This window comes from Mastomys coucha, unplaced genomic scaffold (assembly GCF_008632895.1).
Source record: "Mastomys coucha isolate ucsf_1 unplaced genomic scaffold, UCSF_Mcou_1 pScaffold22, whole genome shotgun sequence".
NCBI classification, from domain to species: domain Eukaryota; kingdom Metazoa; phylum Chordata; class Mammalia; order Rodentia; family Muridae; genus Mastomys; species Mastomys coucha.
Window position 1 is genome coordinate 180812460 of NW_022196905.1, and position 13630 is coordinate 180826089.

The window sequence follows — 13630 nt, forward strand, 5'->3', positions numbered from 1 at the left end:
AAAAAAAAAAAGCCCAATGGAGGAGTTAGAGAAAGGACCAAAGGGGATTACAACCCCATAGGAAGAACAACAGTATCAACCAACCAGACCCCAGTGTAGGGGAATGAGAAAGCAGGGAGATGGGAGTGGATGGGTGGGTAGGGGAACACTCTTATAGAAGCAGGGGGAATGGAGATAATACAGGGGGGTTCTGAAGGGAAGTGTAAATAAAGAAAATATTCAATAAAAAAAAAGAAATAAAGAAACGACAAAGTCATAGGGTTTTGTGAAGAGACACCATGACCAAGGTAACTCATAAAAGAAAACATTGAGGCTGGCTTACAGTTCAGAAGTTTAGTCCATTATCATCATTGTGGGAAGCACGAGAGCACCCAACTGTACATGGTCCTGGAGAAAGCTGAGAGTTCCACATATTGATCTACAGGCAGTAGAAAGAGACTGTGTAACACACTGGACAGAGCTTGAGCATAAGAGACTTCAAAGCCTGCTTCCACAATGGCACACTTCCTCCAACAAGACCACACCTACTCCAGCAAAACCTCCAAGTGATACCACTCCCTACAGGACAAACTTTCCAACTTGGCCCTTGAGTCTATGGGGGTCATACCTATCAAACCACCATGGCAATGAATTTGGGGGCAGAGGAACATGGGAGTGGTAGAAGAGAAGAAAGCGAAGGAGAAATTATGTACTTATATTTTAACTAAGTATAAAAGAAAAGAAAAGTAGGCAGGTGGGTATGGTCCACGGTGGCACTAATGGCTTTATAATAGCTAGCTCTATGCTATTGTTCGCTGTGATATGATGCTTCAAGAATCCCTTACCAGATGGCAATTAGGTACCAGCATTGTTCTCTTGGACTTCCCAGATTGCAGAGCTGTGAGCCAAATAAATATCTATTCCTTGTCCACTTAAAATAAAGCTGTAATGTCACTTATTATGACAAAGCTTCTCTGATAAAATGTACTATCTTTATATGTATGCATGCATAGGTGTGTACATGTATGTATGTGCTTGTGTGTTTATATCTGTATGAGTTTATGTGTACATGTGTGCATCCCTAAGTATTTCTCTTGTGCGTGGTGTATGTGCATGGATTCCTTTCATTTATGTCCCTCCCTTCCTCACAACTAGTCAGCCTCCTACGTATATATCTCTTTTCTATGTGGGCCACAAAATTTGACTTTTTTTGCCTAAGTGTGGGGGGAGGGGACTGAAGCAGAGATGACTACTTTTTGGTGGATGGTCTCTCACTGAACATGGACTTAGGTTCTCATGCTTGCATATAAGATATTTCACTAAAGGAACCATCTCACCAGTCTCAAAAAGTAGCACTGGGAATGTACCAGAAGCTAGACCTCATAAACAATCCTCTTAAATTCTCCATACCAAGACACTCAGTACATCAAAAACAAAACAATGTTTCCTTGTATAATTAAATAATTGCTACAGAACCCTGTTGATATTTGACTCCATTCATGCTACACTATGACTAGGCAGATTGCACATCCATGAATTACGTAGCTCTTGCTGCCGTGGCGAAATGATTTTAAAATGATTCAAGGAAGAGAACATTTATTTTGGCTCATAATTTTAAAAACAATGAATTCATGAAATTCTTAGGCAAATGGATGGAACAAGAGAATATCCTGAGTGAGGTAACCCAACCACAAAAGAACACACATGGTATGCACTCACTGATAAGTGGGCATTAGCCCAGAAGCTCAGAATACCCAAGATACAATTCATAGACCACATGAAACTCAAGAAGAAGGAAGAACAAAGTGTGGATACTTCTTATAAGTCCTTCTTAGAAGGCGGAACAAAATACCGGAGGAGATACAGAGACAAAGTATGGAGCAGAGAATGAAGGAAGGGCCATCCAAAGACTGCCCAACCTGGGGATCCATCCCATCTACAGTTACCAAACGCAGTATTTAACACATGAGATTTGGGACATTTTATAACTAAATTATAACCTAATGTATAATAGTCTTATCTAAGAAGTCATATTTCACCTGATGGTATAAATAGAGATAGGTAGGTGTCTTGCTCAGCCATCATCAGAGGAGTTTCCATCTGCAGGAGATGGGAATACACAGCCCCACATCTGTACAAAGTGCAGGGAGCGAGAGACCCCATCCTAAATGGTATAGCGTCATTAAATCCCATTTCTCAGCATTCAGAATGCACTGCAGAAGAAGAGGCAGGAAAATTACAAAAGCCAGAGGGGATGGAGGTTTATGAAGCCTCTAAACACCGTAGGACCAGTGCACATTTGAACTCTCAGAGACTGTGGCATCATGAACAGAGCTTGCACTGGTCTCTGTAGTGAGACAGAAAGTGGGCACAAACCACTGTCCTTAACCAGAAGCTATCGCCAGTTAAAAACTACTTGCAAATGAAAAATTTGCTTTCTCCAAAGAGCTTCACAACCATTCTTAAGGCCAGGACCCATGCCCAATAGTAGATGTCCAAAACAAAATGAACTCAGTTGCATTTTGGGAAATTCTTTGTCTCATAATGCTTTGTCAAGGTTTTTATTCCCAACCTTACAGATCCTCTGCATACATATTATAGTGTCTGGTTTTGTGTTTATATGGGATTTGTGTGTGTGTCAACTTGTGTCTCTGTATTTGTCTGGACCCCTTAAGCTTTTCTTTGCTTTTTTGCTTCTCTTTATTTGTTTTTTTCTCCTCAGGTTTGTTGGGCTTTTTTATTGTTTCAGATGCCCATTTGTATTCTAAGGAAGAGAGAGAAAGAAAGGGTGTGGATGGATATAAATGAGAGAGGAAAAAGGTAAAATCTGAGATGAGTTGGAGGAGGGGAAACCATAATCAGAATATATTGTATGAAAAAATCCATTTTCAATAAAAATAAAATGAAGGACAGGTACAATCTGCTTATCTCCAATATAACAGAGAATAATTATTTTAAACTGCTTCTATTCAACCAGAAATCTCCTTATGGTTACTAAATGTGCCTATAGACTTTTTCAGAGCATATAAACTAATCAGACATGACTTTCAGCTATTTCCATCCACATCCTTCCTTGGTTTTTGTAACAAACACTGTTGTGCCCAGCAGGCACCTCTGCCCACCCTTATTTTCCTTGTTAACAGGACTCCAACATGGTCAGGGAAGATTCCCAGCTCCAGGGAATTAATCAAGCTTTGTCTCAGCTATCACAATTCCATTCTCTCTTTCCCTGGACCCTTGTCAGGAGTGACTTGGTATCAGGCAATGTATTTAATTCTTAGCACTGAGGTATAAGAGTCAGTCTTCTGAGGCTGTCTAGAACAGAATTGCTTCCCTGGAACAAAAGAAAGAGGAAAAAGCTCTGGTACTTCTGAGTGTTACATCAACTCTGCAGATCTGTCAATATGAAAACATAAGCCTACATTAGCAGTGTTGCATCCCTATTATATCATACTGCATACAGCCAAAAGTACGATTGTGTGTAGCTTTTGTGACTCACTCTCCAGTCCACAAGTTCAGTGACATAATACGTTCAAGTCACTGTATTCTGACACTTACCTTAACACAATTGCTCCTCCTGGTTCTTTTTATGTTCTTTTACATATGTGTTGTAATCATTTAAATGGAAAGTAATCAGAATATAAAGTAAATGATGGAAAATTTTTGATGCTCAATTAGTAATTATGACCATCATCACAGTAAAATTGGACTCCGCTCTCCCTAATGGAAAGAATTTGAGCCAATATCTTCGTTATGCACCTTCAGTTTACAAAACTACTTAGAAATAAGGTCATTTTTTTTTGCAAAGCACTTACATAAATCCCTGTGAGCACACAGTTTTGCTGCTCTGAATTCTGAAGCACATTTACCACCTGCAGACACTGAGAAAACTGGCAAATACCTTCTGACAAATAGGCCACTCTTCTATAGCAAAATGACACTTTGAAATATAGACTGTGTCAAATAAGCATTTCTACATTGAACAAAATGCACTAAATTTTCACATCACAGGTAAAGTTTATATGCTTCATGACATCACATTGCAGGGAAAGCTTTCTTCTTCCCTTTTATGCAACACCCTTGAAATAGCCTGGGTCAGAAATCCAAGGGGACATTCAACGATATGCAACGACAGTCTTAAATTAGAAAATTGTTCCCTATATAGGCCTCTTGCTGAGTTTGCTGGTACTATGTGCTTCAATTTGAAGAGGTAACTATGGTCGAAGACGATGTGTGGCATGCTATCAGGGTTCTGAAGGGGGTAAACTAATCATCAGGAAACAGATTGCAAGGTCATTCACACATGGAATTGTTACAATGTCAACCAAGAAGAACTATGCATCACCCTAGGTAAAATTTTGAATCTAGTGCTTGAACGATTGTGTACAAAGTGTTATTAACAAGAATTGATACCTGCTAAAGGTTTGATAGCTGAAGTCGCTCTGTGGTTGAAAGACTCCCTGTTGGATAGCAACAACTAGGTAAGAGTAGGCAGAGACTCGGAGTAGAACACCACTGCAGTGAACATTGCCCTAAACAAAACCTCTCCCTTCTTACTTTGGAATACAACTTCAAATTCAAAATAAAGCCCCCCAACAAGCATAATAAGAAATGAAGCACTAAGATTGAACCCTTAGGCCGATATGTTTATGTTACTGACAGGAAAAGCAATTTGCAGACACAGGAACGTTAAACATTCATTAAAATATTTCTGTCAACTGCCCACTTCTTCAAAGTGGATTTCATTTTTATCTTGAACAGATGGCAGGCCCATCATAGTGTATTCTTTATGGCGAGAACATAAACACTGCCTGATTAAATTGTTCTGAAACCAATTAAAAACTTAGCACTTACTTTAGGAAGACATATCTACCATTAGGGTCTGAACATGCATAAGCCCATCAATTCACTGCCCCATTTCCTGGGGAGGACTTGACATAGAACATGGGTTATGGAAAGAGATCATTTACCTAAGTTTATTTCTGTTCCTTGCCAAATATGCACTTAATTAACAAAGAATTTGACCAGAGATTAAAAACCATTTCTCACATAGATATTAAAATACCTCAATGATAAAGTCATACAGACACACACTATTGGAAATATTCCCAAAAGATACCCCACCCTGCCATAGGGGCACATGTTCCACTATGTTCATAGCAGCCTTATTTGTGATAGCCAGAATCTGGAAACAACCCAGATGTCCCACAACAGAAAAATGGATACAAAAAATGTGATTCATTTACACAATGGAGTAATACTCAGCTATTAAGAATGAGGACATCATGAGTTATGCAGACAAATGGATGGGACTTTTTTTTTAAAGTAAGTTGGCAAGTACTTTTTGTAAAATGACAAGTTTGATTTATAAAGAGTGTCAGCTACAATAAAACATATTAGAACATGATCATTTTGTCAATAAATAACGCAATGTTCTAGGTTCTTATCTCAAATACAGATATGGCTGGCATCATAAAGATGCTCTATCTATCCATAAGGCAAGGCATGCAAGGTCAACTATGCATTCACACATGGATAAGAAAGGGAGATGTGAGGGCAATAGAAAGGGTACTAACATGTAGCATGTGTGCTTCCATAAACCTTTTATACCAGTTTTTCTTTTTGTTTTCAGACAACATAATGAAGGGTTTTATTATGCATAGTTCATAGTTTCATTATACATAGTTCATAGTTTCCCTTCCATTATCCTACCTTGTTCTCTTTCCAACTCCCTCTGGCCCCCTTCCATGTATGTGTATAGTCATGTATAGACCTTTGGTATATGTGTGAATACACATATAACTATGTACTGTTAAAGCTTGATTCCACATATCAGAAAATAGTGCAGTATCATTAACAGCACAATCCACTGATAAGCCATAATCAAACTTAGAAGGCAGCAAAAAGAGATGTGCTATGTTCTCAGGATCTATAGCTTAGAATTCTTGGTATTTCTTTCTTATGTGTCTTATGTGATAATAAAATGAGTTGTGTCAATAGACTAACATTGTATATTCTCCAGTATTTACCAATTAACAGACATTGCTTTCAGAACTCCGTGTACAACTTTCCTTCAAGTTCCTCAGAGCACAATAACCTAAGTAGAGTCCCAGGCCATATTGTTTTTCACAACTTGCCTCCAATTGTACCTAAGTTAATACTGTAATTTCTGGCTGAGTCTCATATATGTTCTCAGGAGAACTGTGAAGAGAGAGCCTCCACCAGCCAAAAACTCTCAACCTACTTGTAAAGCCTAGAAAAGCTGTGTGCTAATAATGTTTTAAAAATTGAAATGAGTTACCATCTTAGGCAAGGTTTGTCCTCTATCTTAAAGAAAAGAAAAGGGGGGGAGCTGATTTCTTAGGTAGAAAATATCAGTTTTCTTCAGACACTCTGAAGGACAATAATATTATAATCTAGATGCTCATAAATGCAGGAAATGTGTTTCTCAATACTGGACCATGGATAGTGTAAGATCAAGTCTAATAAGGAGTGTCTCATGGATGACAGACCTACTGCTACATCATTCTTTCATGGTGAAGGGCTGAGGAATTCCCTCATGCCTCTTATAAAATGCACTAAGTTCACTCATGAGTTCCCCACCCATACACTCTAACCATCTCTCCTAATACTTTCAACTTGGAGGTTAATGCACCAGCATACGAATTTCAAGGGAACACAAATATTCTAACCATAGCCAAGCTGAAGACATCCTCCACTGGGGTTTTATATGTACTTCTGAGAAGGCAAAGTGGCAAGTTTTTATACCTGTGAATGTTGGCTCTGTAGCCTAGCCCTAGTATGAAAAGCTATTGTAACACTTACATTGCCACCATACACCCAAAGGCCATCACAGGTTTCCATTCATTATAGCTGATAATAATAGAACTATAGATTGTATCAAATTGTCCAGAAATAAGTTACTTCTAACTATAATTAGACATGTATTTTTTTCCTATCAACAAGATATTAATAACAAACCCTCATTCCCTAAATTACTTAAGCCCCTATGTCACATGATCCCCAGGACTTTATTCTCTCTCTATTAGGTAACCCAATTTTCTGAGAACCTGAGCCTTATTAATACACCTAAAAGTACCATGTCAACATGTTTCATGAAACTTTCATAACAACTGCTTTTCTGATAATATATGTTCCTTACTTTTCCCCCATCTCCTTTCCTTCTTTAAAATACCTACAGTATACACATGATGTGACCTGGGGTCAGTGCAGCCACTATGCCAGATGTGCATAAAACTTCTATGGGATCAGAAATTCAAATGCTGGAAGAAGCCTTGATCCTCAGCAACTTCATTGGCCTGCTGCACCATCTGTCCGTGAAGCACCTTGCTCTAAACATTTGCTGGCAGTAAGGAAAGGCTCTGTGAGATGAGGCCACGATGGTACTCTCTTACCTAAACTAGGAGCAACTCTTATCACAGGAACTCTAATTATGAGCCACCTGGCTGAACTCGTGCTCAGAGGATGAATTAAGAAATGCAAGGAAGATCTGTTAGCACATAAAAGATGTGGCTTTGAGAGTCTGTTTTCTCAAAAGTACAAGAAATGAGAAGTTAGAAACATTGACTTCTGAGTTCAGTAAGATTCAAGATATAGAACCATGAAGAAAGATGGAAGATTTTTTAAAAAGATAACATGCTGGTAAGATAGAAAATTTCACTAGGGGTATGAACTGAAACAAAAAAGGAACTACATTTAAATAAGACAAGGAAATTAATATCTTTATGAGTATAAAATTGCTCATGATCAGATCAAAGTAAGGCAAACACTGCCAAAGATAGATTCGTCACATGATAACTAACATGAGCAGCTGTCTATGATGTAAAAGCAGTAGAGAGTGGTAAAAATGAGGAGGCAAGGAAAAGATGTCCCTGACAGAAACAACGTGCAGCAACACTTCTATTCTTGAACAGGAAAGCACTGTAATAGGTGTTAGATAAATCTGAGTCAAAGCAATGCAGCCCAGAGCAAAAGAAAACCTTAGGTCCACAGTTTGGTTAACCAGCAGTGTTAATGAGAATAGGACTTCGCACTGGTCTGGTTAAGATGTATAAATTTATTGATGACTGTCAAGGCCATCCTCTGCTACATATGCAGCTGGAGCCATTAGTCCTACCATGTGTACTCTTTAGTTGGTGGTTTAGTCCCTGGGAGCTCTGAGGGTACTAGTTAGTTCATATTGTTGTTCCTCCTAAGGGGCTGTAAACCCTTCAGCTCCTTGGGTCCTTTCTCTAGCTCCTTCATTGGGAACCCAGTGCTCAGTCCAATGGATGGCTGTGAGCCTCTACTTCTGTATTAGTTGGACACTGACAGAGCCTCTCAGGGAGGAGAGGCCCTTGGTCCTATGAAGGTTCTATGCCCCAGTGTAGGGGAATGCCAGGGTCAGCAAGCAGGAGAGAATGGGTTGATGAGCAGGGGGAGGAGGGAGGCAATAGGGTTTTTTTCTTCCTGTGGGGAAACTGGGAAAGGGAATATCATTCGAAATGTAAAAAAAAAGAAAATATCTAATAAAAAAATAAAATGAACAATAATAAAATAAAACCTAAACTAAAAAAAAAATTATAAAATCAGAGCTAAGATATGGGTTTAGTTGCTAACTTGGCAGGAAAGTTTCCTCACAAATGAAAGAAAATCAGGCTGACAGGAGGTATTTACTTAAAAAATATCAGAAAGGAAAAGGCCAATATTCACCCACACAGCTTCTGGTGGCAAAAGTTATCTACCAGGAAATCCATACACAAAGTTTCTTATTTATGAAGCTAGATACTAAACAAATACAGAATAACTTAAGTAGGTGTTGTGATGGTCAGTTTCCATTGCTACTTTGATACAATGCAGAATCACCTGGGAATGGAGTCTCCTTGTAGAATGATCTAGATTAGGTTGGCCTGTGGTCAGGCATGTGAGGAATTTTCTTAGTTGGGTTTATTGAGGTTTGCAAGAATCACTGTGAATATGGACAGCCCTGTTTCCTGAACAATGCTCTGAACTAAATAAGAAGGATAGTGTGACCTTCTTGCACCTTGTTTGCAAACCCCAAAAGACCAGCCAGGAGCCGACTCAGATGCAATCATATTAGGGTCTTTATTTACACGTCTAGCTTGAGCGTGGGCTTACTCACTGCCGACCCAGATGCATGCAGCAGGACGGTTTGGTGAAGAAGCTCCAAATTTTCATCATACAAGGTTTTATAAGAACCGGGGATAAATGGGGGTATTCAGTCTAGCAAGCATCTAATTGAATGGCTATTGTAAGTGGTGGACGCTCTGAAGCAAGACTGTAAAGAACCACAAATGGTCTGAAAGTAGATCTGAAACAATCAGACTAATCTTTGATTAACTGTTGCGGAGATGTAGCAAGGGAGTAACTCTGGGGTATGGGTCAAGGGCAAGCTATGGAGTCTTTCCTGATACTTGCTTGGGTGTAGCTCAGGTTCTGCTGCAGGTCAAATTCTCAGGCTCTTTTTCTTTTAAGACGGAGTCTGGTCCCAAGATGAAGTAGGTTTGACCACTCAAGCTGAGCACTAGTGTACAGGTGTTAACTCATTATTTCTTACTCTTTACTCTGGACGAGATGTCTTTGGCTGTTTCGAGCTCCCACTGGCTTCGCTTCCCAACAGTGATGAACTGATGAACATAAGGTAGACTTGTGGGCCAAGGAATCCCTTTCTTTCTTCAGCTGCTTTTGCCAGCTCGTTTTTTCACAACAGAAAATAAACTAGAATACACATCTATCAAGCGTGTCTTGGACCAGAAAAAAAATTAAACATCAAGTTCTAACCACTAAAGGTTTAATTACAAATTAAGAGGAAAAGTAAGAATTCAGAATATCATGTCCCTTATTGGTAAGATGATTATGTTCTGATCTACTTTAGTGTACATGACAATATTTATTTGTTAAATTTCACAAGAAATGTTTGTAGTATTTTATTATTTCCTCTAAATGACATGAAACTTTATCACCTGAAAATTGTTGCAATATTCAGATATAATCTCTACTATTTCTGCTTTAATGTAAAGTTCAAAAATCTTAGAATTATAGGTTTTCCTTCAGTCACTTATCATCTTACTTTGTTATTCTGGTTTTGTTAAAACTGACCCAAAAAATGGCATTTTTTGTATAGCTACTGCTTTTTCACAGGATGTAATGAAAAACATAGACTTATTTTTTCAGTACATCTGCACATTTCTAGAGTAAACAGTAGTTATAGATTTAACTGAAAACAGAAATGTGTTGTGTTTTCATAGGTGGTTGTCTTCAGTGAAGATTTTCATGGAAGAAGTGTACACTGCCTTTGGCAGTAAGCTGGGGAGATGAGGCTGTCAGCTCAAAGCATATGAAACTGAAAAAAATGGAATGTTTTTTGTTATTATGGAAGGTTACTTTATGAGCTCTTGAGTTCCTGACACCCTGCAGACACACAGACTCACAATGGCAGCCTCCAGCACACACTGGTTAGACTGACTCTTACCTCCACCTCTGCTTCCCCATGGCCAGATTCTGCCCAGGAGTTAGTGAGAATCCCTTGTCTTGAACCAAGATAAAGCATCCAGAGTTTGACATTCTAATTCCCATTCTGCCCTTGGCTCCCCAGCATCCTCTGATAAGACAGTTATCTGGCCTGTGCCTAAAGCAATCTACAAAGCAAGGATAATATTTTGATCCCAACTCTCTTGGATGCCCTAGTGGTTCACTAATAATTTATTTTGAAGCGAAGGAGAGACCCAGATAAGAGCAAAGTTATCAGCACGTTCAGATAAACGTTTTAAAATCTTGGGTATCATGACTTTCTCATACCCAACTACTCACTGTAAACATCTAAGTAGGAAAAGGATGTTCGATAAATGGAACTGCATGTTAATATTCGAGATCAACAAACTCCTACTGAGCTTTAACACAGAAAGGTCATTTCACCTTCCCCAAGTAAACTTCTTTTGCTCTTTCATAATATACAGCAAATCAATGAAGCTATTTTTAAGTTTAGCAGCACATTCATTCATATTATTTTCTGCAATTAATTTTTGCTTAGTCACTTACATTCTAATGAGGCCAAAGGCTTTGTCCCAGTGTCCTTTTAAATTGTAATGTGCTCACCTTATCAGTAGTTCCATTGTAGTTTTTCAGTCAATGGTCATTTTTTGAAGAAACCAGTACCACTGAGAATATGTGTTCTACAGTTTTTTCTTTCAGATTCTCATAAAAAGATGATTGGAATTTTTCTTGCTGGCTTTTTAGGTCTTTGATCCAATATTTCCTCAATATACTCCTTTTCCTCCCTGTTGGAATGGTAATCTATATTCTGTGCCATTATATGTTGTAAGTATGTCTATTCTTTTATTTTGATTTTATAGAGGGTTGTAGTTAAGAGACTATCATGAATCTTGAAAGCGACTTTGAACTTTTGACTTTTAAACAATGTTGAGACTGTGATAGACTATGGGGACTTTTGAAGTTTGTCTGAATGCATTTTTGCATTTTGATATGGCGCCATGCATATGGGGGCCAAGGAGTCCAATGTGGTGGTTGGAATAAAAATGGTCCCATAAGCCAATGTATATGAATGCTTAGTCATCAGAGAGTGACTCTATTTGAGAAGGATTAGAAGTGTAAGTAGGGTTAGAAGTGTGACCTTTTTGGAGGAATTGTGTAACTGGGTTTGAGGTTTCAAAAGCCCATGCAAGGTCCAGATCTCTGTTCAATGTATCACTCTGTTTCTGTTCATCTGTCTATCTATCTATCTATCTATCTATCTATCTGTCTGTCTGTCTGTCTGTCTGTCTATCTATCTATCTATCTGTCTGTCTGTCTGTCTCTTTATCTCTCAGCCTGCAGACCAGGATGTAACTCTCAGCTACTACTACAGCGTCATACATGATATCTACTGCCATGTTCCCTGCAGTGGTGATTATGAGCTAAGCCTCTGAAACTATAAGCAAATCCCAATTAAATACTTTCTTTCATAAGAATGGTCTTGGACAGTGTCTCTTCATGGCAGTAGAACAGTAACTAAGACAACTGCTTGTTGTATATTACATTACTGGGAAAAATAACAATTACCATAAGATGGCAAAATTAACATATATGAAGACAAACTCAAAATATATTTTAATTTGTAGATAAGATAGCCATGTGGTGTTCTAATTTCTATTTGTGAGATCAGGAATACTGAGGATAAATATTGTATAGATTTTTCTGAGTATTGAAGATCCACTTCATTAAAGTCCTTACTAAACTGATCATGCATGTGTTATAGATGGCTAGTATTATTCTATTACAACCATACATATTAATCCTAGTTATGTTACTGTATATCCATAAGTGAAACCTGATGTTTATTGTATTTTCAAATAGTTTTCAGAATTCATAATTATATTTCTAACATAAGATGACCTGCACTATTAATTATTTGATTGTTTTCTTCCTTTTGTGCAAAGATGATGGCATTGCAATGATTTTGATCCTTTATTCTTGCTAACAAGGACTTTTCACTGCGACTGGAATGTGATTATATTCAGGACACAGTGCACTTGTTCTGTTGGCTCTAATATTTAAACAGATGTCATCTAATGTCTTACAACATTATAACATACTCAATGGGATTTTTGTGTAAGTGGAAAGGGTATGTTCTAGATGTTTGTTGTCAGAAGATATGGCAAATGAAATGTAAACTTTACTAAATTAATAAGTATGAAGAATTCTATGTATTATGATATACCTAGTTATATCATATTGTGAGGATGAGTGAGTGGATGAGTAGATGGATGGATGGATGGATGGATGGATGGATGGATGGATGGACAGACTGTGGTAATCTACACAGTAGTCATTCAAACTCTTACTAGCACATCTTTGAAATTAAAAAAAAAAAGCTGGGTATAATGTAACATATATATATCCCCCAAAGACTGAAACAGGAGAATCATGAGTTTGAAGTCTGCATGGGCTGCAAAGTAAAACACTATCACCAAAAGAAAAGCAATGTACTCACTTAATTTTTCAAAAAAAATAATAATAAATACAAAACACTGGATTAATACATAGTAAATGGTTCCTCTGAAAAAGGAAGACAAAAAAGAAGAGAAAAGAAAAGAAGAAAAGAAGACAAGAGAAAAGAAAAGAAGAGAAAAAACCAGGATGACTAAGCTTGCAGTGGAGCCTGGGGACTTTCTGTTGTTGCTTTCTGTATCATCTTATCATCATTTTCTGTGCTTGATTCAAAGCTCATGAGAAGAGTAAGATGAAATTATCAAACAATCAGTTCCAACCCCAGACCTTCATTTCTGCCACCCCTACAGAGCATCACCTTAAACCAGAAACCTGCCTTGCCTTACCTGAACACTACCCAAGTGGAAACCAATTTCAGTCTGTTCTAGGTCCTGCCTCATTACAACCTTTGTCATATTTCTGTATTTAGTTGAATTATTGAATATTTATTATTTTAAAGAAGTGACAGGCTTGGGGAGAGCTCAGTTGGTGTACTCGTTTTGATTGATGGTTAGCCTTGTTAATTTGAAGTCATTTAGCATCACCACAGCACATGCCTCTGAATATATTTGTGAGGATTTTCTAGATTATGTTAACTGTGGTTGAAAAACACACCTTAATTATGGGTACCGCTGTGTTCTGAGTT